Here is a 22,959-nt window from a genome sequence, read left to right on the forward strand (position 1 = left end):
GCCCAATGCAGCGGAGGCTACAGAGCCCGGTCTTCCAACACGGACCGACTCGGGGGCTTGGTCGCCCACCCCACGAGCCTGAAAAGGTAAACCAGAAGCAGCCGAAACAGGGGTCATCATCATTACGAAAAGAAGAATTCATTCACGAATGTGCCCCCACACCCACCATGGAGCCACAATTAGAGGCAGGACACCCAACAAGAAGCTATCACCGATCTTGCTGGGGCCTCCTAGGGGTGCGTCGTGAGTATACGCCCCACAAACGCCACCTTAAGAAACCGACAGTCCGTCGAGATCGGGTTCAGTGACGAAAGGGGGATTGACAATAAAAGGTTCCCCTCGCTCTCGACGTCGGGTACTACAGTTCTACGGGTGCAAGAGTATGCCTCCTCAAGCACCCGGGCGTCAAAATAGAAGAAGTCCAAGGGGAAGAATCAGAACGAGCCAAAGGTCGGCAGGAAACGGCAAGCATGATAGGAGAAGAGGGGGAGAAAAAACGAAACAGAAGGAAAAGGAAAAGGTGCCCAGCAGAATTGGAGAGGACAGCAGCAGGAGCACAAGGCTAGAAAAGGACAGAGGACTGTCCCAAGGAGCATCACACTCGGCAGCCGCCCACTAAGCCCCCACACGGCGACAACGAGCTGAGCGGGGAGGGGGTGTTCAGGTAAAAAAAAAAGCTCGGTTTAAATGCCCGTGCGGGAACTGTTTTCCTCTCGCACCATGTTGAAACTGGTGATATGAAGATATTAATATCCACGAGGATAACATATCCTCGAAGCCCAAGGCCATTCTGTCCTCCAGGTGTAAACATTCACTTCGACCCCCTCGTGGTCGTCGCCGTCAGCCCCTTCGAGTTGTGAAAATTCACCTTTGATAGTAAGACCCTTCCACCCCTCTGAATTCTTGCTGGTGCCAGATGCTCCATTTAGGAGTTCATTCCCTCACCTAGACTTTGCAATAAGTGCTGGAAGTTTGGCATGGTGTCCTCAAATGCACAAGTACTAAGTATCTATGCCCCATGTGTGGGGACGATGGTCACTGTCCAGATTGCAATTCTCCCCAGGCTTCACTGCCTCAGTTGCAGTGAGGCCCACCCAACCTTCTCCCGCTCGTGTATACACTACAAACATGTGGAAGCCGTCCTCAACTTGAAACAATGGGATCGTCTGTATTTTCCTGAAGCGAGACGCCAAATTCACCATCTCGCCTTTTTTGCTGGCGTATCCTAAGCTCGCTTGTTGCATTCTACCTCTCCTCGTCCTTCCCACCTTACTCGGTCTCACAACCGTTTCCAGGTCTTAGACTCGGACACGCCCACCACCTCCTATCCTTGTTCTATTACGTTCTGTCCCGATGGGACCTCCTTTCTGGTTCTCCATCTGGAGTTTCTCCCCTTCCTGCCCAGTCTGCCATGTCTCCTGTGTCTTCTTTCCCTTCTGTCCCCAATCCTTCTTCCCATCCCTCCCCCAGTCTAATGGCCCTCCACGCCGCCTGTCTGTCCAGGCTGATGTCCATCACCCTCCCAGCAATCTTCATGTTGTTCACTCCCGTTTATCTTCTGTCAAGACAATTTAGTCTGTTCGCCCAGTACATTGTTGCTGGAACAAACTGCCTCTGTGTCAGAAACGTAAGCCTGGCTCCTCTACTTCGTCCTTCCCGGCTGGTAAGAAGGCTCACTTTCTTCCTCGCCCACCACCTCTGACACTCTCGCTGCATCCCCTTTTATTTCGGTGGTCGGGCCCCTGTCCCAGCAATGGAGGTTTCTTTAAGCCCCTGATTCCCTCTCGGTTGCTGCCCTTGCTGAGGTGCGCTCCCTGGTTTCTGCCCCCCACCCCTCCTCCTGCTGTCCTTGACCCACCCTCTCGTTGTGTCCTCCTCCGGACCCTTCCCCGTCACACCTCTGGTCTGTCCTCCCGTTCCCTTCACTTCATTCTTACTCAGTTTACCCATGCCCCTAACCCTGATTTTGCTGACCCCTGAGCCAATTTAATATACTGTGTTCTTCTTTACCTTTGTTTTTCGTTGTTCTGTTGCTGTCCTTTCTCTTTTTGATAATGTCTATTCTTCTATGGAATATTCGTGGATTTTATGCCAACTTCCATGAACTCCCAACTTTGATTACACAGTTTTCACCACTTTGTGTTTGTCGCCAGGAGACGATGTTGGTGCTCGTCCTGGTCACTTTTCTGGTTATTCCTTTTTTCTCCCCCGCCCCCCCTCCCCTCCCAAGCTCTTGCTGGGGCCCATAACTCTGCTGCTCACTTCATTCGTTCTGATATTCCCTTCATCTTCCTACTGTTTCCATCCCTATCCATTGTTCTTCTGTCCGTGTTTTGTGATTAAATGGTATACAGTCTGTTCCATTTATCTCCCCCCCCCCCAATGTCCCGCTTTCCCCTTCCTGATCTTAAGCACCTCTGGACTCCTTGCCAGAGCCAGTGCTTCTTTTGGGTGATTTCAACTGTCGGCATACTTTTCTGGGGTGAGTGTGCTGACAAACACCCGAGGCCTCATTCTCGAACCGTTCGTCCTCTCTTTCGTCCGTCCTCTTCTGAATTCTTTTGAGCCCACCCATGTGGACTCTGGACCTCGCACCCTTTCCTGTCTTGATCTTTCTCTCTGCTCGTCGTCCCGTTACTTAGATCTCACATGGCGGGTTCTTGATGATCTCCATATCGGAGACCAATTCCCCATCCTTGTTTCCTTTTTCTTTCCACCCTTCCCTCTCCTTCCGTAGGTGGCAGTTTGCCAAAGCTGACTGGAATCTATTCACCCTTCGTGCTAGCGTACTCTCTCTGACCTCTCCTCTCTGCCTTTTCCTCATGCCCTCCTCCTTTTTCATGACACCGTCTTCGACGCTGCCCTCTGCTCTGTTCCTCGCTCTACCTGGGCAGGCGGAAGTGCGTTTCCTGGTGGAATGCAGACTGTGCTCGGGCTGTCCGTTGTAAGCGTGCGGCCTGGAGGAAACACCGATGCCGGCAGTCGGCTGATTCTATTATTTTGTTTCGGAAAGCAAGTGCGGATGGCCAGTATGACCATTCGTTCAGTAAAGTGCAAGAGTTGGAAAGCTTATGTTTCCACCATTACGTCCGATACAACTCTGCTGCAGAGCTTGAAGAAGATCCGCAAGATTGGGGGTAAGTTCGTTCCAGATATCTCGCCGGTTCTTCACCTCCGTGGTGCTGTTCTGGTGGACCCAGTGCAGGTCGCGACCGAGCTGGGTTCCCACTATTCTTCTGTTAGCTCTGGTTCTCGTCTTCCTCAATCCTTCCTTCCTTCCTTCGAAAACCTGCTCTTGAATCTCATCCCTTAGATTTCCGCACTTATCTCCGCCTTCCCTACTACGATCCCTTCGCTCTGAGCATTAGGCTGCTCTGGCCCTCTGTGCTTCTACGGCAGCGGGCTTGGATAACATTCATTGTGAGATGCTTCGCCATCTCCCTCCTTGCACGTCTCGGTATTAACAGTCTGTATAACCAGGTCTGGGAGTAGTCGTCAGTCCCTGAGGACTGGCTCAATGCCGTTGTACTTCCTATTCGGAAACCGGGGTCTCTCGGGACATCCCTTAAGGACTTCCGTCCTATTGCCCTCATGATCTGTGTATGCAAACTCTTTGAGCGTTTGGTAAATGTTCGTCTGATGTGGTTCTTGGAACACCATCACCTCCTTTCTCCTTCTCAATTTCGTTTTCGCAAGTGCTACAGCACAACTGATGTCCTGTGAACTTGGAGATAACACAACCTAGAGATACTATATTCTATCCCAACTTCTTTCTTTTGGCCTTTGTGTAATCTTCCTCTCTTCCTCCAAAGCTTCCTCTCTCGTCGTTCATTTAGTCAGGCTTGGTACCACACTCTCTCTGCCTCTTTTTCGGCAATTCGAAGATGTACCCCTAAGCAGTGTTCTGAGCACTATTTTTCTGGTTGCTCTCAATGGTCTTCTTTTTTCCATTCCTTCTGGCATCTTCTCCGCTCTTTATGTCGACAATCTTACTCTTTGCTGTCGAGGTGATGATTCACCTCTTCTTCAACGGCGGCTTCAACTTGCGATTGATGTCGTGTTGTCTTGGGCCACCAATCATGGCTTCAGGTTCTCTGCAACTAAGACTTGTGCTATGAATTTTACTCATAAGCATTTCTTCCTTCGTCCTTCTTTGACGCTTTATGGTCTTCCCATTGTGTACAAAGATTCTGCGAAGGTTTTGGGGTTAATCTTTGACACTCGTTTGTCTTCAACGCCCCATATCCCTTACCTCCGTGTTGAAGGTCCTTACCCTACTTAAGGTTCTGTCCCATAATTCTTAAGGAGCGGATAGGCGTACGCTCCTCTCTTTGCATTCCTCTCTCATACGGTCTAAACTCGATTATGGTTACCCTGCTTACTCTTCTGCTTCTCTTAATTCTCTTCGATCCTTTGCACCATACTGGGTTGTGCCTCAGGTCTAGTGCCTTTCATTCGACTCCTACCCTCAGCTTGTACGTTGACACTCGCTTCCTGTCTCTCCAGGACCACCGAGATCGCTACTGTCTTCGCTACCTTGCGCGGTCTTTACAACACCCTCACTCTCGCCTGTGTCGTGCTTTGACTTTTCCCCCTCCTGTAGTTACTGTTATCCCTCAACACCCCCTCTTTTTCTGTCCAGTTGTCTCGCCCGCAACATTCTCTTTCGATTAGCATTACTAATATTTCTCCTCATTTTGTTCATTCCTTGCCCCTGTGGAGGTTCCCCTTCCTCATAGTTCAAATCCCTGACCCACATCATTAAAGCTTTTACCCCTCCTACAATTCTGAAACGCCTTTTCCTTGACATTACTGCACAGTTTCTATCTTCACAGATGGGTCTTAAGTCTGCAGACAGTGTAGGCTACTGTTTTTTTCCTGACCACACCTGTATGTGTCGCCTGCCTCCGGAGACTAACATCTTCACGGCAGAACTTTATGCTATTCTCTCTGCTCTTCGTCTCCAGCTTTCTCGCTGTCAATCCTTCTTTGTAGTTGTAGATGACTCTCACAGTGCCCTCATGGATCTGGAATCGTTTAATCCAGTCCATCCGGTAGTCATCGAGATTCAACATTGGCTGTTTCTTATCTCCAGTAGTTTTAACAGTTGACTTTTTTCTGGGTTACCAGCCATATTGGTGTCTCTAAATGAGCGTGCGGACACTGCCGCTAAGGAAGCTATCGGCACTTATCCCATCTCCCGTAAATGTAATCCTTATTCCGACTTTTACCCAGTTATTCATTCCGGCATCCTTGCCGTAGCAGGGTTGTTGGTCTTCTGTTACTGGTAACAAACTATGTACTCTTAAACGTAGTGCGTCCACTGTGGCCTTCCTCCTTCCACTGTAACCGACGATGGGAAACAGCTCTGGCAGGGCTGCGTATTGGCAATACGAGCTTAACTCATGGACACCTGATGGAGTGCTGCCCTGCTCCTTATTGTCCTAACTTCATTGTCCCTCTTACTGTTGTGAATATCCTTGTTGAATGTCCTGACTTCCAGGACAAGTGTGTGTCTTGCTTTCCGACCTTCCCCTGTGTCATTAATCCCTCGATAGAATTCTTGGTGAATCGGATTCTTTTGATATCGTTCACCTGATGTGTATCTGTTCTCGTATTGGCATCCTCAGTGATATTTAGCACTCTCTGATTATTCTGCACATTTGATGGTGCTACAAAACTTTCCCAGCTTGGTGCCTTCTTTGATAATTACTTGCTTGTGTTGGCCGAGAGCATTAGGCACATTGGGGCGTATGTTAAGAGAGGACGAATTAGGGCTTAAGACATGTGTAGCTTTTTTTTTTTTTTTTTGATGGGTTGGTGTTTGAGTCTGCATAGTCGAAGGAGAGACTTTTTGCTTTGGCGTGTTTGTGTGCAGTGTATTCGTAATTTTTAAGATTTAGGCAGAGTATTGTAGTGTTTTTGGTGACGGGAATATATGTTGGGATTGATTGCTAGTAGAGTTTGTCTATTGTTAACACATTTCTGGTAGAAGTATGTGATGGTGGATTTAATGTGGTTCGACTGTATTTACCAGTCGTACTTCCATGTAATGTATATTTCCCATTGTGTTAGGCTTGAAAGGTCATCGATGCACGGACTCTGTTATTAGTTTTCATATCAACTGTGTAGCATAACGCGAATATTTTTGGTTGTATTTGATCGGGAATTTCATTTCTGTAGTGCACAGTGTCTTGGTGCAAGAACGGAGCCTTGTGGGATCCCTGAGTGATGAGGGAAGTAGTGAGAGTGGAGGCTCAGAAAGCGAATCCTTATCTGTCGGTCGTCCAAGTAATTGCAGAGTTGTTTCTTAGTGTTCAAGGGCAGGTCAGAGTTGTTACACATCTTGTTAAAAGTCCCTCGTGCCATACCCTGTCGAAGGTCTTCTCGACGTCTTTGGTCACTAGGGCTCTCTTGTGGCATTTTTTCTGGTTGATTAGTATGTAGTTCAGCACTATTATTGGAGCGTCATGCGTCGACCTGTGGGACAAGAAGTCGAGCTGTCTTTCATTTAGTAGGTCACTGTCTTCAAGATGATGTCAAAGTCTGAGGTTTATGGATGCTCGAAAACCTTCCCAAGCGTTTCAAGTAAGTTGATTGGTCGGTAGTTTTTGGGGTCATTGTGATTTTCCTGGTTTTGGGATGAGAATAGTAGGTGTTTTTTAAGAGTTGAGAAAATTATCTGGAACAAGGGAGGCATTATTGAGAGCAGTCAGGCCGTTGATAAGCACCATAGGGAGGCGTCTAATGAGTTCATGCCCTATACCCGAGGCCTCCGGGGCTCTGTTGGAAGGGGGGGGGGTGTGTGCTCAGTAGCATCATCTTGACTTCTCCTGGTGTCAACGGTTCTGAAGTGCAGTTGGCTGTGTGGGTGAAAGATTGTCTGCCAGTGTTGCCGGAAAACTTGTATGACATCTGCCGGGTCTGTGATGTTTGTCGTTGCGAGTAAGTAATTTGTTTTAAGGAGGTGTAGTTGTTTACCTTGATTTTTTTAATAAGTTCCAAAATTCTTGAGGGTTTGTATTTGTGCTGTGTATTTGAACAATTTGTGTTTATTTTATAAATAATAAAAACTAGGCGTGTCCAGTGTTTGGTGTGATCATTGACCAGACTATTGAGTACATGATTGCGGAGTATAGTGAGGCGACCGGGTCGACGACCGGGCCGCGGGGACACTAAGCCCCGGAAGCACCTCAAGGAAGCACCTCAAGGTAGGCCCAAGAGTACTTGGCCATGTCTGTGCTGGTTTTGTATGAATCTGTTTTGGTAGTGTCACAGTAAAATCTCTAGGAAGACATCGGCCTAAACCATTATCACCTATTCTACTCAACTACTTCTCTACATGTCTAATCAAGAACTGCAGCCAAGAACTACTACTACTACTTCCAGACGTCTAGACAATACCACCAGTCTACCACCCCCTTCCCACTGCCCGTCACCCCTCCTAGGTTGCTGGGAGGCCATGCCCTCCAAAACAAGCAGTTTAAGTGAGCCGGTTCATAGTTAAAGAAGCTATGAGCGCCATCTACCTGGCCAATATTCTGTATAAATAGGGCTACCAAGCTCTCCAAGATTCAGATTACTCCTGAGTGCTCTTGCTGAGTAGACCTGTTGACATACCCCGGTGTGGTAACAGAGCTATTCAGTTTGACTCACAGTATTCATGCACCATATTTTCTAGTATTAACGTAACGTAAATTTGTCTGTTTATCTTGTTTACTTTGCACTCTGTATAAAGCCAAATTTGATAACATTTTTATTTTGTAATTTGTTAAAATAAGATTTCTATTAAAGTAAAGTATTTTTAAATTTTTGTTCTGTATTATTGTTCTGTAAGTGTTCTCCTACAGTTAACCTCACAGTGAAGACAACTTGCAGTTTAACTTTTTTTTTACTTTTATTTTTAAATTTGTGACAGGCATTCCATCTGCCTAGAGAAGACTGCAATAACAACTATTTTTTCCCGTCACAGTAGTGTGTAATAAGTCTCCTGGATCGTATGAAAGAGGTAAACGAGTACCTTCTCATGTGGGTGATGAGCGGTGTTGTTGCACCCGCTGCTTGTGACTGTATTGTATAAGGTGTAGTTGGGTGTCAGTGTCCTCGGGCGTCTTATCATATGTGAATGTTTGGTCTGTCTCTTGCATACTGTAAATACTGCCCAGTCAGCTCTGTTGTATGCAAAACGTGGGAGGCCCTGTATGAATATTTTTTTGTGAGATATGGAGGGTGACAGAAATGTGGTCCGAACCTATGAGGGGGGTAGGGAGTTGTGTGGTGTAGGTGGGGTGCCTGATATGTTTGTGAATATGAAGTCAGGTCGCCTGAGGCCGTTGTTAGCATAGGACGTGTGGATGTCTGGTCCCAGGAACGTTAGTCGCTTTACAGGTATATTTGGTGGAAAATATATCCGTACTGGTTTGGAGTGTTGTGGTGAAATGTGGGGTGTTTAGCATTCAGGTCAGCCATCAGAATGACGGGCAAGTTGGTGTAGTTGTAGAGTCTAGTCAAGTTATATTGTGATATGTTGGTGTTGGGACGATTGTAGGTGGTACTAATAATGATTCTTGGTGTGAGTGAAGTTTTATGGCCTGAAGTGTCAGAATTGCCATAATGGGTCAATAATTTTGTCTGATTAGTATGACAATTCCATCGTGTGCCTCATCCGGTGACTGGTTTGTAGTGTATCCGTAGTGACGGATTATGTGAGCATTTGTGACGCACGTGCTGCTTAATGGTTGCACGTCGGGTTGGTCAGACTCAATGAAATCAGCCACTACGTGTCGAATGTTGTATGTCCTGCCATTAAATATTTATTTTACGGATCTTTGTTAGTGTTGTGTGCAAGCTCGTACAGTACCCGTGTGATCCAAGCGCATGTCGGCTGTCGTAACGATGTTGTAAGGAGTCGGTAGAGGAGGCTCTTGGGCGAGGCACGACATTGCCCTGTTTGATAGAGCCCTGAGAAGGGGGGGGGGCCCAAGAATGGGTATGTGACGGATCTCGGCGCTATCTACGATCTAGATGCCGAACTATAGCAGTTGACCTTCCATTAATCATAGTTTCCCATCTTCTAGTTGACTGGGCTGGAAGGTGACGACCAATCAGGGACCGGCAATGGAAATCAGTGAAGCCGGGACATGGGAAGAGTACTTGGGTCGACCTGAAGGTGCTAGCCAAGTGGGCTTGTTGAGCGCTGTGGACTTTACTCCTGGAGGGACTAGCCAGTGAAGCTAGGTGAGCGCTGTGGACTCCCAGAGGTACCAGCCAGTGGGGCTAGGTAAGCGCAGTGGTTGGAGCTGTGGACTTCACTCCTGATGGTACCAGCCAGTGGAGCTAGGCGAGTGCTATGGTTAAACACTGTGGACCTTCACTATTGAAGGTTGCTAGCCTGTGGGGCTAGGTGAGCGCTTTGCACATTGCCGGATGAGCGTACTATCAAGTGCGCAAAGGAGGGGGGGGGGACATTTTAAGACTGCTCCATAACGGCAGCTAGCGTAAGGGCTAATGGTGCCCTGAAGACCTTGTCAGAGCATAGTGTCAGTCATCCGTGAAGCAGGCTAGCATGAGGGCTAGTAACGCCGCTCAGGATGATCTCACATATAGACTTGTACATATTATGGTGATGGGTAAAATAACGGGTTATTTTAAGTGCTTTATTTTTATTTACCTTAAACATTACACTATATTTCATCAACGTTAGAGTCCTCAGAACTTCAGTAGGATCATAGTTTAAAAACAAACCTTGTTATGAGGGTTTATAACAGAGCACCTCTCTCAGGAGTTTTCCTGTGGTGTGTAGCAGCCCATCATCTTCGTGGGTCCCTTAGGAAGGTACGCCTCGGGTTCGCGGATGAAATGTAGTCTCTCTGGTGTGTTGGCGGTCTAGGGTTGTGTATTTTCCAACAAATCCGTTGGTGGTGGTGGGGGAGGGGGTGATAGGGACCTCATTTGTGTCTGTGTGCCTACTGGATGGGTAGATCTTGGCGTGTCAAGTGATATTGGCATAACCTAGGGAGAGACGGACTTCCACGATGTCAACTGAGAGGCAAAGCTCAAGGCATTCAATACTGTGGGGTTGCCGCTTCCTCTGTGTTGTTGGACTGTCGCTGCTGCCAATGTACGTGCCTCGGCTTTACAACCTCCCTAGAGGCTAGACTGTAGACTCATTCCTGCTTCCCTACTAGATTGCTGCTGCTGTTAATACTGGTCACACGCCTTAGGACCAGACACAATTTTGTTATGCATACCAAGAAGCAACTGAAGCATTCAGCAGGCCACTTGGCGTAATAATTAATTCCTCTATAAAAATGGAGAACTTCCTGACTGAAGGAAAAATGGCTAATGTGGTTCCAATATCGAGAAATGGGGAAGACAAACAGTTACACAGGCCCACGTTACTAACAAGTATTGCCTGCAAGTTGCTAGACAGATAGTAAGAGAGGCTGGCGTAACAGAAAAAGTCCTAAGGTGGGTCAGAGAGAATCTTTCAAGAAGGAAGCAAAAGGACAGAGACATCAGAGTGGAGAGAGGTTACAAGTGGAGCACCACACAAATTCCGTTCTAGGTCCCATACTGTTTCTATTTGTCAATCACCTAACAGGAAATTGGCTCCTTCATATCAATATTTCAGATGACGCAAAGCTGACGAGAAGAAAGGACAGTGATAGCTTGAGATATTTAATCAAATTTAGACATACTTCAGAAATGTTCTGAGAAAATGGCTGCCTATTTTAACCCAGTCAAATGCAAAGTTACGAGAAATGTAACAGGCGTATTAACACCAGCAATATAGGAAAAAGGGAAAACAATTTCTTACATCAGAAAGAAAGTCCTGGGAGTGAACATAACCCCATTGTGATGCCAGAAGTCCACATTAGCAGAATAGCAGCTGCATAATGTCATACTAAACAACTTGAGTTCATCCTTCAGAAAATTTGACAAGGGGGGGGGGGCTTTTTTTAGGTCCTATATACAGCGAAGGTGAGACCTGCACTTACATAGGCATTCACAACATGGAACTCTTACCTAAAAAAAAAGACCATAATAGTCTAGATAGATTCAGTGATATGTAACGAGACTCGTTCCTGAGTTAAAGGCCATAAAATATGAGGAAAGATTGTGGGAACTCGACCTTACCACACTCGAAGAAAGGAGAAAAGGGAATATGTTAACAATATACAAGATTCTAAAGGAAATTGACAAGGTACACAACGCTGTATTCTTCAAAGCTAGGAACAGCAAAACGAGGGTTTATAGATAAAAACTAGAAGCCAATGAGTCACAAGGACGTCAGAGATCTTTTTCAATGTTAGAGCTGTCAAAAAGTTGTCAATTTACTGGTAAGATGTAAAAGTCGTTGAAGCTAGTTAGATTCAAAGTTTTAAATACAAATATGAAAGTTGTGTGAAAGGAAACATTGCAATAATCTAAGAATGTTTAGAAGGCGAGAGGCTAGGAGCCTTCCTAGCAGCCTTCCCTAGGGGGGGGGGAGGGTGTATAAGTAGTTGATATGACAAAGAAAAAATAGGTCTTGAATCGGTAAATTAGACAACCGAAAATTAGAAAGGCGGAGTCCAAGAGCTAAGTGTTCGACCCTACACCCACACAGTAAATACATATATACACACACAGGACGCTGGACACAGTAACTGGTTGCTGTACCTGGCCTCTCGCCTAGACCCCAACATACAGAAGGCGTTATGGAGCTTCCAAGCTACTAGGTGGGTGTGGTAGTGGGTTTAATGTCCAGTAGTGAATTATGTGCTTTTAATACATTCTCACACTTGCTCATACTTCACATTAATAAAAATAAACTATATATTGCAGCCCGTCCTCCAAACAAAGATCCAAAAGTGATTCCATGCACCCACCAAACCCCCTGTTTATGAATGAAAAGTGGTTTACACACGACTCACGACTGCTGACGTTCGAACATATCCGGAACAAGTGCTTCACTGACGAATTTTGTTCGAATCACAACGCTATAAATGCTTCACCCACGTACTACAAATACAAATAATCGCCAACAGAACCCAAAGACCTAACCTAACCTATCCTATGCCTATATATAAACAATATGCCAATATATTATAATATTAATTTATACTTGAGAAAATTCCCGTTTTGAATGAACAGCATGTTAAAATATATTAATGCGTCTGTGGGGTCGACTGCTGAATGTAATGGACTTGAGTCGAGGACGGGTTGAATATTGTTGAAGTGACTTTACTTGTGAATTATTTGTATGTGAGGCGGCCTCATGTCAGGTGAGGTGAATGACGTCACAGGTAGTTGACCCATCAGGCCAAGCTAGTCAAGAGGCGCGGCGGGCAGTGTGGCGCGGGCCGGCGTGGGGGGAGGTGCTGCTCAGCGCCCGCCTCATTGGTTTTACTAAATTAGTCACCTGGACAGTCCTGTGCATGAGGTTACCTGCGTCAGGCTTACGGGCAAGTTACTCTAGATGATTAGTTATTTTATCACATTGTGTTCTGTTGGTACAATAGTCTATATTTGCTGACTCTAAATAAACATAGTTACAAGATGTTAAGACTTTATTTAAAATAATTAAATAAGCTATGGTTTACTCATTTTAGGTAATGATATTGAGTATTATACCTATGTCTATTAATTAATAGAGACTTTTACCTAGCTTAAGACTTCTGATGAAAATTATTAAAACAATAAATTTTAAAACGACTGATGATCTGTTCCACGACAGTTCGAGTGTCAACATCATAGTGAAATTGACCGTTCGATCAAAAGCAGGTGGGGAAAAAATGCTAAATTATTATAGTAGATAAATTCTGGCAGTTTTAAGGCGTTTCTTGTGAACCATCAGATTTCAATCCTTGAAACACGGACCAAAGACTTATAATCTAGCAAGCGTCACAGTTCTAACGCCATCCTATATGAATGAAACTAGCCATCCTGAGTCAGTGTCGTCCACGCTGCAGCCAACCCCAGTGACGCCTTAATTAACATTAACGTAAAGTGTAACCAAGTACTATATTTTGTCCAATATAACCCCCTCCCCTTCCGGCCCGTTGGCGTCGTGAGGGGGCTTGGTGGACGGCTGCCGGAGTGTGATGCTCCGTTGGGCAGTCCTCTGTCCTTTTCTGGCCTTGCACTCCTGCTGCTGTCTTCTCCAATTGTGCCGGATCGCTTTTCCTTATGTTTCGTTTTTCTCCCCCCTCTTCTCCTATCTGCTTGTCGTTTCCTGCCGACCTTTTGCTTGTTTTGGATTATTTCTTTGGACTTCTTCAATTTTGACGCCCGGGTGCTTGAGGAGGCATACTCTTGCACCCGTAGAACTGTAGTACCCGACGTCTCGAGCGAGGGGAACCTTTTATTGTCAATCCCCCTTTCGTCGCTGATCCCGATCTCGACGGACTGACGGTTCTTAAGGTGGCGTTTGTGGGGCGTATACTCACGACGCACCCCTAGGGGGCCCCGGCATGATCGGCGATAGCTTCCTGTTGGGTGTCCTGCCTCTAATTGTGGCTCCATGGTGGGTATGGGGGCACATTCGTGGGTGAATTTGTCACTTTTCGTCTCTATGTCGTTGAATGTTTCCGTTGTACCCTCTCAGGCTCGTGGGGTGGGCGACCAAGCCCCCGAGTCGGCCTGTATTGGAAGACCAGGCTCTGTAGCTCCCGCTGCGTTGGGCCCCGACCTTGCTGTCAAGAACGGGGATAAGGGCCCCTCTAAAGGCAGACAGGTCCGAAAGAGTACTGGAGTTAGAATTGACAAACCTGTCAAAGGAACTAATGAGATCAATGCCACAGCGTGGGCCAGGGGAAGTAGCAAAAGACAGACCAAGACCAAGAAGTTCTTGCTGGTGCTTAGAAAGAGAGTAGGACGAAAGGTTGGTAACACAGTCAGAGAGAGAGTATTTGGCCCAAGGACTGTTGGAGATCAGGCGTTGAAGTTTGTTGTGTAGTGTGGAGGAGTGGTGGGAAGAGGAGACGTGAGCAGTGTCAAATGCAATTGGAAAAAAATTCGCCAATACTTTGGCGAAACTGGGCGTACACTGAATGACAGACTTAAAGAACACAAGAGAAGTGTTATGTCTGCAGACACTAACAATGCTCTCTTCTGCCATGTGAGGGATTCTAATCATCCCATTGATTGGTCTTCCTCCAAAATAATCTTTCCTGCCTCTACTCTACACAGACGCCGTCTTGTAGAATCGGCTCTTATTAACAATGTACCCAACATGAACTTGAGTCCTGGCTTTGTTGCTGTGGACTCTTCCCTTTCACAGTATATACTCAAATGCTCTAATCTTTCTAACAAACGTGACTTAACATAAGCTTTCCCCCTTCCATTTCTTTCTCTTTCCCTTTCCCTTTCTTTCTCTCTTCTCCCTTTTTCTGTTCATTGTCTTCTACGCTCCCTTGCTATCCTCTTCTTATTCCTATTACCATCTCCTTCGGTGGTTATAATAGGAGCTGCCTCGTATGGGCCAATAGGCCTGCTGCAGTTCTCATTACTACTATCCCCTACACCTGACTTTCCTCCTCAGCTCTCTCTTGCCTATTTAATTCCTGTCCCTACCTGTCCTCATCACAATCGACTTGAGAATGGTCCAGGACGGACCGAAACGTCGTCGTCTCTTCAATTTCTAGTGTGTGGTCTGGTCATCATACTTCAGCCACGTTATTGTGACTCATCGCCTGCAATTCCAGTGTTGGCACTATTCTCCTCCCACCCCATGTTGCAACCGGTGTTCGGAATCTGCAGGATTGCCACGATGTTATTCGGCATATCCTTGATGCCCAAGGCCATTCTGTCCTCCAGGTTGACTCGTTTACTCGTCCCCCTCGTGGTCGTCGCCGTCAACCCCTTCGAGTTGTGAAGATCACCTTTGATGGTAGGACCCTTCCATCCTCTGTCATTCTTGCTGGTGCTAGGTGCTCTGTCCAGGAGTATATTCCTTCTCCTCGACTTTGTAATAAGTGCTGGAGGTTTGGGCATGGTGCCCTCCGCTGCTCTGGGACTGTCTCTCTCTGTCCTTTGTGTGGAAGTGAAGGTCACTCTAAGTCGGAGTGCACTTCTCCCCAAGCTCGCTGCCTCAACTGCGGTGAGGCCCATCCTACGTTCTCCCGTGCCTGTGTCCATTACAAGCTTGAGGCGGCCGTCCTTAACCTGAAGCACCGGGAGCGTTTGTCTTTTCCTGAGGCGAGGCGCCAGGTTCGCCGGCTCCCGCCTTATACTAACATCTCTTATGCTCGCGTGTTGCGCTCTTCCTCTCCTCGTCCTTCTCCCCTTCCTCAGACTCTCAACCGTTTCCGGGCCTTGGACCCTGATACGCCCACTGCCCCCTCCTCTGTTCCTTTGAGTTCTTTCCCGAGGGGTCCCCCTCCTGGTCCTCTGTCTGGGGTTCCCCTTCTTTCAACCCGGTCTGTCATGTCTCCTGTGTCTTCTTCCTCGTCCCCCTCCGATCCTCCTTCCCATCCTCTTCCTCCATCTATCGGCTCTCCCCACCGCCTGTCGGTGCAGGCGGATGTCCATCGCTCTCCTAACGGCCGTCGTGTGCGCTCTCGTTCGGCTTCTCCTGTTGAGACACTGGAATCCGTTGCCCAGTACGTAGTTGCTGGGACACCTGTCTCTTTAAGTCAGAAGCGTAAGCCTGGCTCCTCTCCTTCCTCTTCCCCGGCGGGTAAGAAGGCTTCGCTTTCTTCCTTAGCTCCTACTTCTGGCTCTGTTGCTCCTTCCCCTCCCGTTTCAGTGATTGCGCCCCCTGTTCCTGCTATGGAGGTTTCTTTGGCCCCAGCTTCCCTTTCGGTTGCTGCTCTTGCTGGGGTGCGCTCCCCTCTTTCTACTCCCCCTCTTCCTACTGCTGTCCTTGACTGCTCCTCTCCGTTGTCTCCTCCTCTTCCTCCTCCTCCTCCTCCGGACCCCGCCCGCCCTCCTCTGATCTGTTCTTCCGTTTCCTTCCCTCCGTCTTTGCTCAGTTTACCCATGCCCCCTAACCCTGACTTTGCTGACCCTGATCCCGACCCTGATATTCTTTAACGTGCTCTGTTGCTCTTTCGCCTTTGTTTCTTCCTTGTTCTCTGTTTATGTCCTTTCTCTTCTCGTCGTTGTCCATTTTTCAATGGAACGTTCGAGGTTATTACGCCAATTTCCTCGAACTCCAACTTCTGATTTCGCGGTTTTCGCCCCTTTGTGTCTGTCTCCAGGAGCCAATGCTTGGTGCTCGTCCTGGTCGTTTTCGTGGCTATTCCTTTCTCTCCCCCCCCCCCCCAGCCATTGCTGGGGCTTCTAATTCTTCTGCTCTCTTGATTCGTGCAGATGTTCCCTTTGTTCCTTTACTTTTTCCTTCGCCTCTCCATTGTTCTGCTGCTCGTATCTTTGTGGGGAAATGGTACACAGTTTGTTCCATTTATCTCCCCCCGAGTGTCCCGCTCTCTCTTCCTGATTTGAAACACCACCTAGACTCCTTGCCGGAGCCTGTGCTCCTGCTGGGTGACTTCAATTGTCGTCATTCTCTTTGGGGTGACGTTCTGACGAATACCCGGGGTCGCCTCCTTGAGCCGTTTCTCCTATCTTCTTCCCTGTCTCTTCTAAATTCTGGTGAGCCCACTCATTTGGACTCTCGGACTCGCACCCTTTCTTGTCTTGATCTTTCTCTCTGCTCTTCTTCTCTTTACTTAGATTTCACGTGGCGGGTTCTTGATGACCTCCATGGAAGTGATCATTTCCCCATCCTTGTTTCCTTTTTCTCTTTTCGCCCTTCCCTCTCTTTCCCTAGGTGGCAGTTTGCTAAGGCAGACTGGACCCTATTTACCCTCAGTGCTGCTCTCTCTGACCTCTCCCTTCTGCCTCTCTCTCGCGCTCTCCTCCTTTTTCATGACACTGTCTTCAACGCTGCCCTCCGCTCTATTCCTCGCTCTTCCTCTCGGGGTCCACGGAAGTGCGTTCCCTGGTGGAATGCGGACTGTGCTCGGGCTGTCCGCTGTAAGCGTGCAGCCTGGAAGAGGCACCGCCGTAGGCAGACGACCGATTCTTTTCTTTTCTTTCGGAAAGCGAGTGCGGTGGCCCGTAGGGCCATCCGTACGGCTAAACGTGAATGTTGGGCATCTTATGTCTCAACAATTACGTCCGAAACCCCTCTGGCCCAGATCTGGAAGCGTATCTGCAAGATAGCGGGTAAGTTCGTTCCCGATGTTTCACCGGTCCTTCACCTCCATGATACTCTTGTGACGGACCCGTTGCAGGTCGCTTCCGAACTGGGTTTCCACTTTTCTTCTGTTAGCTCTGGTCTTCATCTTACCCAATCTTTCCTTCTTCGTAAACCTGTCCTTGAGTCTCGTCCTTTAGATTTCTGCACTCATCTTCAGCTTCCCTATAATGATCCCTTCTCTCTCTCTGAACTTCGTTCTGCCCTGGCCCTCTGCGGTTCTACGGCGGCGGGCTCCGATGGTATTCATTATGAGATGCTTCGCCATCTCCCTCCGAGCACGTCTCAGTATTTACTGAGTCTGTATAATCGGATCTGGGAGTCGTCGTCAGTCCCTGAGGACTGGCTCGATGCCGTTGTCCTCCCTGTTCGCAAACCGGGGTCTCTTGGTACTTCCCCTAAGGACTTTCGCCCTATTGCTCTCACAAGTTGTGTCTGCAAACTCTTTGAACGTATGGTTAACGTTCGTCTGATGTGGTTCCTGGAGCACCATCACCTCCTCTCCCCTTCTCAATTTGGTTTCCGCAAGTGCCGCAGCACGACAGATGTCCTGGTGAACTTGGAGGTCTATATTCGTACTGCTTTTGCTGCGAAGACCTCCGTTGTTGCCGTCCTTTTTGACCTGGAAAATTCTTACGACACCACTTGGCGTTATCATATCCTATCTCAACTTCATTCTTTTGGCCTTCGTGGTCATCTCCCTCTCTTTCTCCGCAGCTTCCTCTCTCGTCGTTCCTTTCGGGTGCGCCTTGGTACCGCTCTCTCTCCCTCTTTTCAGCAATACGAAGGTGTGCCCCAGGGTAGTGTTCTGAGCACTACTCTTTTTCTGGTTGCCCTCAATGGTCTTCTTTCCTCTCTTCCTTCTGGTGTCTTCTCCGCTCTCTATGTCGATGATCTTACCCTTTGTTGTCAGGGTGATGATTCGCCTCTCCTACAACGCCGGCTTCAACTTGCAATTGATGCCGTGTCGTCTTGGGCCACTGATCATGGCTTCAAGTTCCCTACTTCTAAGACTTGTGCCATGACATTTACGCGGAAACGGGTTGTTCTTCGTCCCTCTTTGTCACTTTATGGTCATCCCCTTGAATACAAAGATTCCGCGAAGCTTTTGGGGTTATTCCTTGACACTCGTTTGTCTTGGTCTCCCCATATCTCTTACCTCCGTGTTGAGTGCTCTAAGGCCCTTACCCTCCTTCGGGTCTTGTCCCATACTTCTTGGGGGGCAGATAGGCGCGCTCTCCTTGCTTTACATTCCTCTCTCGTCCTGTCTAAGCTCGATTATGGTTGCCCTGCTTACTCGTCTGCTTCTCCTTCTACTCTTCGCCGTCTTGATGCTTTGCACCATACTGGGTTGCGCCTCAGTTCTGGTGCCTTTCGTTCGACTCCCGTCCTTAGCTTGTATGTTGACACTGGCTTCCTGTCTCTCCAGGACCGCCGTGATCGCTACTGTCTTCGCTATCTTGCGCGGTCCTTGCAACATCCTTCCTCTCGCCTCTGTCGTGCTTTAACTTTTACCCCTCCTGCGGTTCCTGTTCCTCTTCACCACCTCCCTCTTTCTGTCCAGTTATCTCGCCTGCAGGATTCTCTTTCCGTTCGTATTTCTGATGTTTCTCCTCGTGTTGTTCCTTCTTTGCCCCCTTGGAGGGTCCCTCTTCCGCGGTTTTGTACATCCTTGACCCGTATCACTAAAGCTTTTACCCCTCCTACGGTTCTAAAACGCCTTTTCCTCGAGCACTTTTCTTCTCACTCCCGCTCCGTTTCTGTCTTCACCGATGGGTCTAAGTCAGCGGACGGTGTTGGCTACTCTGTTGTTTTTCCTGATCGCACTTATATGTGTCGCTTGCCTCCGGAGACTAGCATCTTTACAGCGGAACTTTATGCTATTCTCTATGCTCTTCGTCTCCTACTTTCTCGTTGTCAGTCTTCCTTTGTAGTTGTTGTTGACTCTCGTAGTGCCCTCATGGCTCTCGGGTCCTTTAATCCAGTTCATCCAGTGGTTGTCGAGATCCAGCATTGGCTGTTTCTCGTTCACAGTAAATTTAAGTCGGTTGAGTTTTGTTGGGTTCCCAGCCATATTGGTGTGTCTTTAAATGAGCCTGCGGATGCTGCCGCCAAGGAAGCTGTCCGCTCTTGTCCCATCTCTCGTAAGGGCATTCCGTATTCCGACTTTTACCCAGTTATCCATTCCTCAGTCCTTACCCGTTGGCAGGCTTCTTGGTTGTCTGTTACTGGTAACAAGCTACGTACTCTTAAATGTTGTGTTTCCCCGTGGCAGTCCTCCTTCCACCGTAACCGGCGGTGGGAAACAGCTCTGGCGAGGTTGCGTATTGGCCATACTCGCTTAACCCATGGTCACTTTATGGAGCGCCGCCCTGCTCCTTATTGTCCTAGTTGCATTGTCCCTCTTACGGTCGTGCATGTCCTTCTTGAATGTCCTGACTTCCAGGACGAGCGTATGTCTTGCTTTCCGACCGCCCCTCGCGGTCACCTGTCCCTCGATAGAGTTCTTGGTGACTCGGATACTTTTGATATCGTTCGCCTTATGCGTTTTTGTTCTCGTATTGGCATCCTTGGTGATATTTAGCGCCCTCTGATTATTTTGCGTCTTTGATGGTGCTACATAGCCTTCCTGGTTTGGTGCCTTCTTTTGATAATTACTTACTTGTCCAATATAAGTAAATATTAATCTATATTTATATTGTGTATAGGTCTACGATAGTTGTTGAATGAAATTATTGTACGTGTGTGTTACAACTTGTCTCCCTCGCCTAATAAATATAATAGTTCATATCAAACTATTTTAATTAGTGTTAAAATGTATGAACTGTTGTGGGTCTGTGCAAGAACGAGCATAGACTGAGGACAAGTTAAATGTGAAGCGTTCTTCACGTTCATGTTTGGCTGCCGGGTTAACGACCACTTGACCGTTGTGTTGAGAACGTTCATGTTTGGCTGCCAGGTTAACGACCACTTGGCCGTTGTGTTGAGAACGTTCATGTTTGGCTGCCGGGTTAACGACCACTTGGCCGTTGTGTTGAGAACGTTCATGTTTGGCTGCCGGGTTAACGACCACTTGGCCGTTGTGTTGAGAACGTTCATGTTTGGCTGCCGGGTTAACGACCACTTGGCCGTTGTGTTGAGAACGTTCATGTTTGGCTGCCGGGTTAACGACCACTTGGCCGTTGTGTTGAGAACGTTCATGTTTGGCTGCCGGGTTAACGACCACTTGGCCGTTGTGTTGAGAACGTTCATGTTTGGCTGCCGGGTTAACGACCACTTGGCCGTTGTGTTGAGAACGTTCATGTTTGGCTGCCGGGTTAACGACCACTTGGCCGTTGTGTTGAGAACGTTCATGTTTGGCTGCCGGGTTAACGACCACTTGGCCGTTGTGTTGAGAACGTTCATGTTTGGCTGCCGGGTTAACGACCACTTGGCCGTTGTGTTGAGAACGTTCATGTTTGGCTGCCGGGTTAACGACCACTTGGCCGTTGTGTTGAGAACGTTCATGTTTGGCTGCCGGGTTAACGACCACTTGGCCGTTGTGTTGAGAACGTTCATGTTTGGCTGCCGGGTTAACGACCACTTGGCCGTTGTGTTGAGAACGGGCCGTGGATGAGTAAAATCTGAGGTTGGGTTTTGCCATTCTGTGGTAAGTTGGCTTTATAGATGAACCATATTCTGACCTGATGGATTGTCTTACAGGATGTTTCTCAAACTTTACATAGTTTTCCAATTTAATGTTTTAATACAATTAATGTGTAATTTCAGGTATGTACGAGGGTGCATCAGTACAACGGCACTGCAGGTATGGTCAGCCAGACACAAGAAATTTCTCTTGCAATGCTACTGCAGGTATGGAGGGATTAAAGTTGGAAAAACTTTTTTCAAATCGGTTGGGCATTATGTAGTAAATACATATTCCCACCTAAGTACAATAGGTGAAAGGAACACGTTTAATAATTGTAATAGTTTAACACTATACCTTGAAGCGGTGATCCTCTAATAGGTATAGTCTAAAGTACTCTATGCGTTAACCACTCGAGTGGTAAACAATTCATCTGGCCCATTATTTGAACATTCAGTTGTTGTGTTCCAATCAATCCAATTCTTTTCTCCCCCCCTCTCTCTATCCATACTTCTGTTAGTCTGTTTTCTATCCCACCAGTTCAATTAAATGTATATAAATGAAAATACCCAAGAGGGTGATTTATCTGCTGGGATTAGGGGAGACTGGCAAGATGAAAGTTTTAGCGTGAGGGGAAAGTACTGGGGCAAAACCTAACAAGCTGAATATACGTCGGACACTGTTTTGGGACACTGAGCACTTGCATCTACGTGGCCATCTGTCATGACCTCATGAACCCAACACCCCTGGTCAAAGCCTGGTCAATTTCAATTAAGATTCTAGGGGAATTAATAAAAAGGCTAGTTACAACAATGCCAGTTTACTGTAGAATTTAATTAGGTCACCGTAGAACTAATGTATACATAACTGATGCACTAAAGCTGATACTTTCATCAGAAAGAAGAGAGCTTCAACACATGGCTCAACTAGTCACATAAATCAGTTGTCACTCGACTAGCAAATCGGCTATCAATTTAGTGTCGCTCAGTCAACTATCAAATCAGTTAACCTACACGTCAGTTAACAACTCGGAAACAAACAAATATTGAATCAGCTATCATATCAGTAACGGCTAATACATAGGCATAGCTCACACCAGACTGCAACCCGGTGCAGTGGTACACTATCATACATAAGTTGGGAAGGGTGACACAGGTGGGAAAAGGAATCGATCACATTCTTTAACACTATAACAATACTCCATAATCCATAAGTACCCACAATCACCTACCATCTGACCTAGTGATAACTCGGTTAGCATGATCCATTTACATAGCATTACTCTCGGAAACTCAACATTAAGAAATAAATGCACATTATAAGATAATATACTATACAACCAGAGGACTAGACGTATGATAGACATATACGTCAATGTGGGAACACGCAAGTCATTTTTTATATACAGTTGGTACACCTGCTGGAGAAGTTTACCAAGGGTCACCCCCCTCCCCGCTCGGCTAGTTGTTGCCGTGAGGGGGGGCTTAGTGGGCGGCTGCCGGAGTGTGATGCTCCTTGGGACAGTCCTCTGTCCTTTTCTAGCCTTGTGCTCCTGCTGCCGTCCTCTCCAATTCTGCTGAGCACATTTTCCTTTTCCTTCTGTTTCGTTTTTCTCCCCCCTCTTCTCCTATCTGCTTGCCGTTTCCTGCCGACATTTTGCTTGTTCTGGTTCTTCCCTTGGATTTCTTCTATTTTGACGCCCGGGTGCTGGAAGAGGCATACTCTTGCACCCGTAGAACTGCAGTACCCGACGTCGAGAGCGAGGGGAACCTTTTATTGTCAATCCCCCTTTCGTCACTGAACCCGATCTCGACGGACTGTCGGTTCTTAAGGTGGCGCTTGTGGGGCGTATACTCACGACGCACCCCTAGGAGGCCCTGGCAAGATCGGCGATAGCTTCTTGTTGGGTGTCCTGCCTCTAATTGTGGCTCCATGGTGGGTGTGGGGGCACATTCGTGATTGAGTTTTCCTTTTCGTCATGATAACCCCTGTTTTGACTGTTTCTGCTTTTCCTTCTCAGGCTCGTGGGGTGGGCGACCAAGCCCCCCGAGTCGGTCCGTGTTGGAAGACCAGCCTCTGTAGCCTCCGCTGCATTGGTCCCCGACCTTGCTCCTCCTTTGGCCTCTGACTCCTTCCCCTGGCTCCC

General features: G+C 47.5%; 1 long non-coding RNA gene across 1 annotated transcript in view; it reads left to right on the top strand.

The window, feature by feature from the left end:
- The window catches only part of LOC138364121 (uncharacterized), a 264,696-nt gene extending 242,310 nt beyond the window's left edge, over positions 1–22,386 (top strand). Inside the window, exon 2 of the long non-coding RNA XR_011228309.1 lies at positions 20,957–22,386. This is a non-coding gene — a long non-coding RNA (uncharacterized lncRNA). The remainder of the gene's footprint in view (positions 1–20,956) is intronic.
- Positions 22,387–22,959: the final 573 nt, after the last annotated feature.

Source organism: Procambarus clarkii, chromosome 12, assembly GCF_040958095.1.
Source record: "Procambarus clarkii isolate CNS0578487 chromosome 12, FALCON_Pclarkii_2.0, whole genome shotgun sequence".
NCBI lineage: Eukaryota > Metazoa > Arthropoda > Malacostraca > Decapoda > Cambaridae > Procambarus > Procambarus clarkii.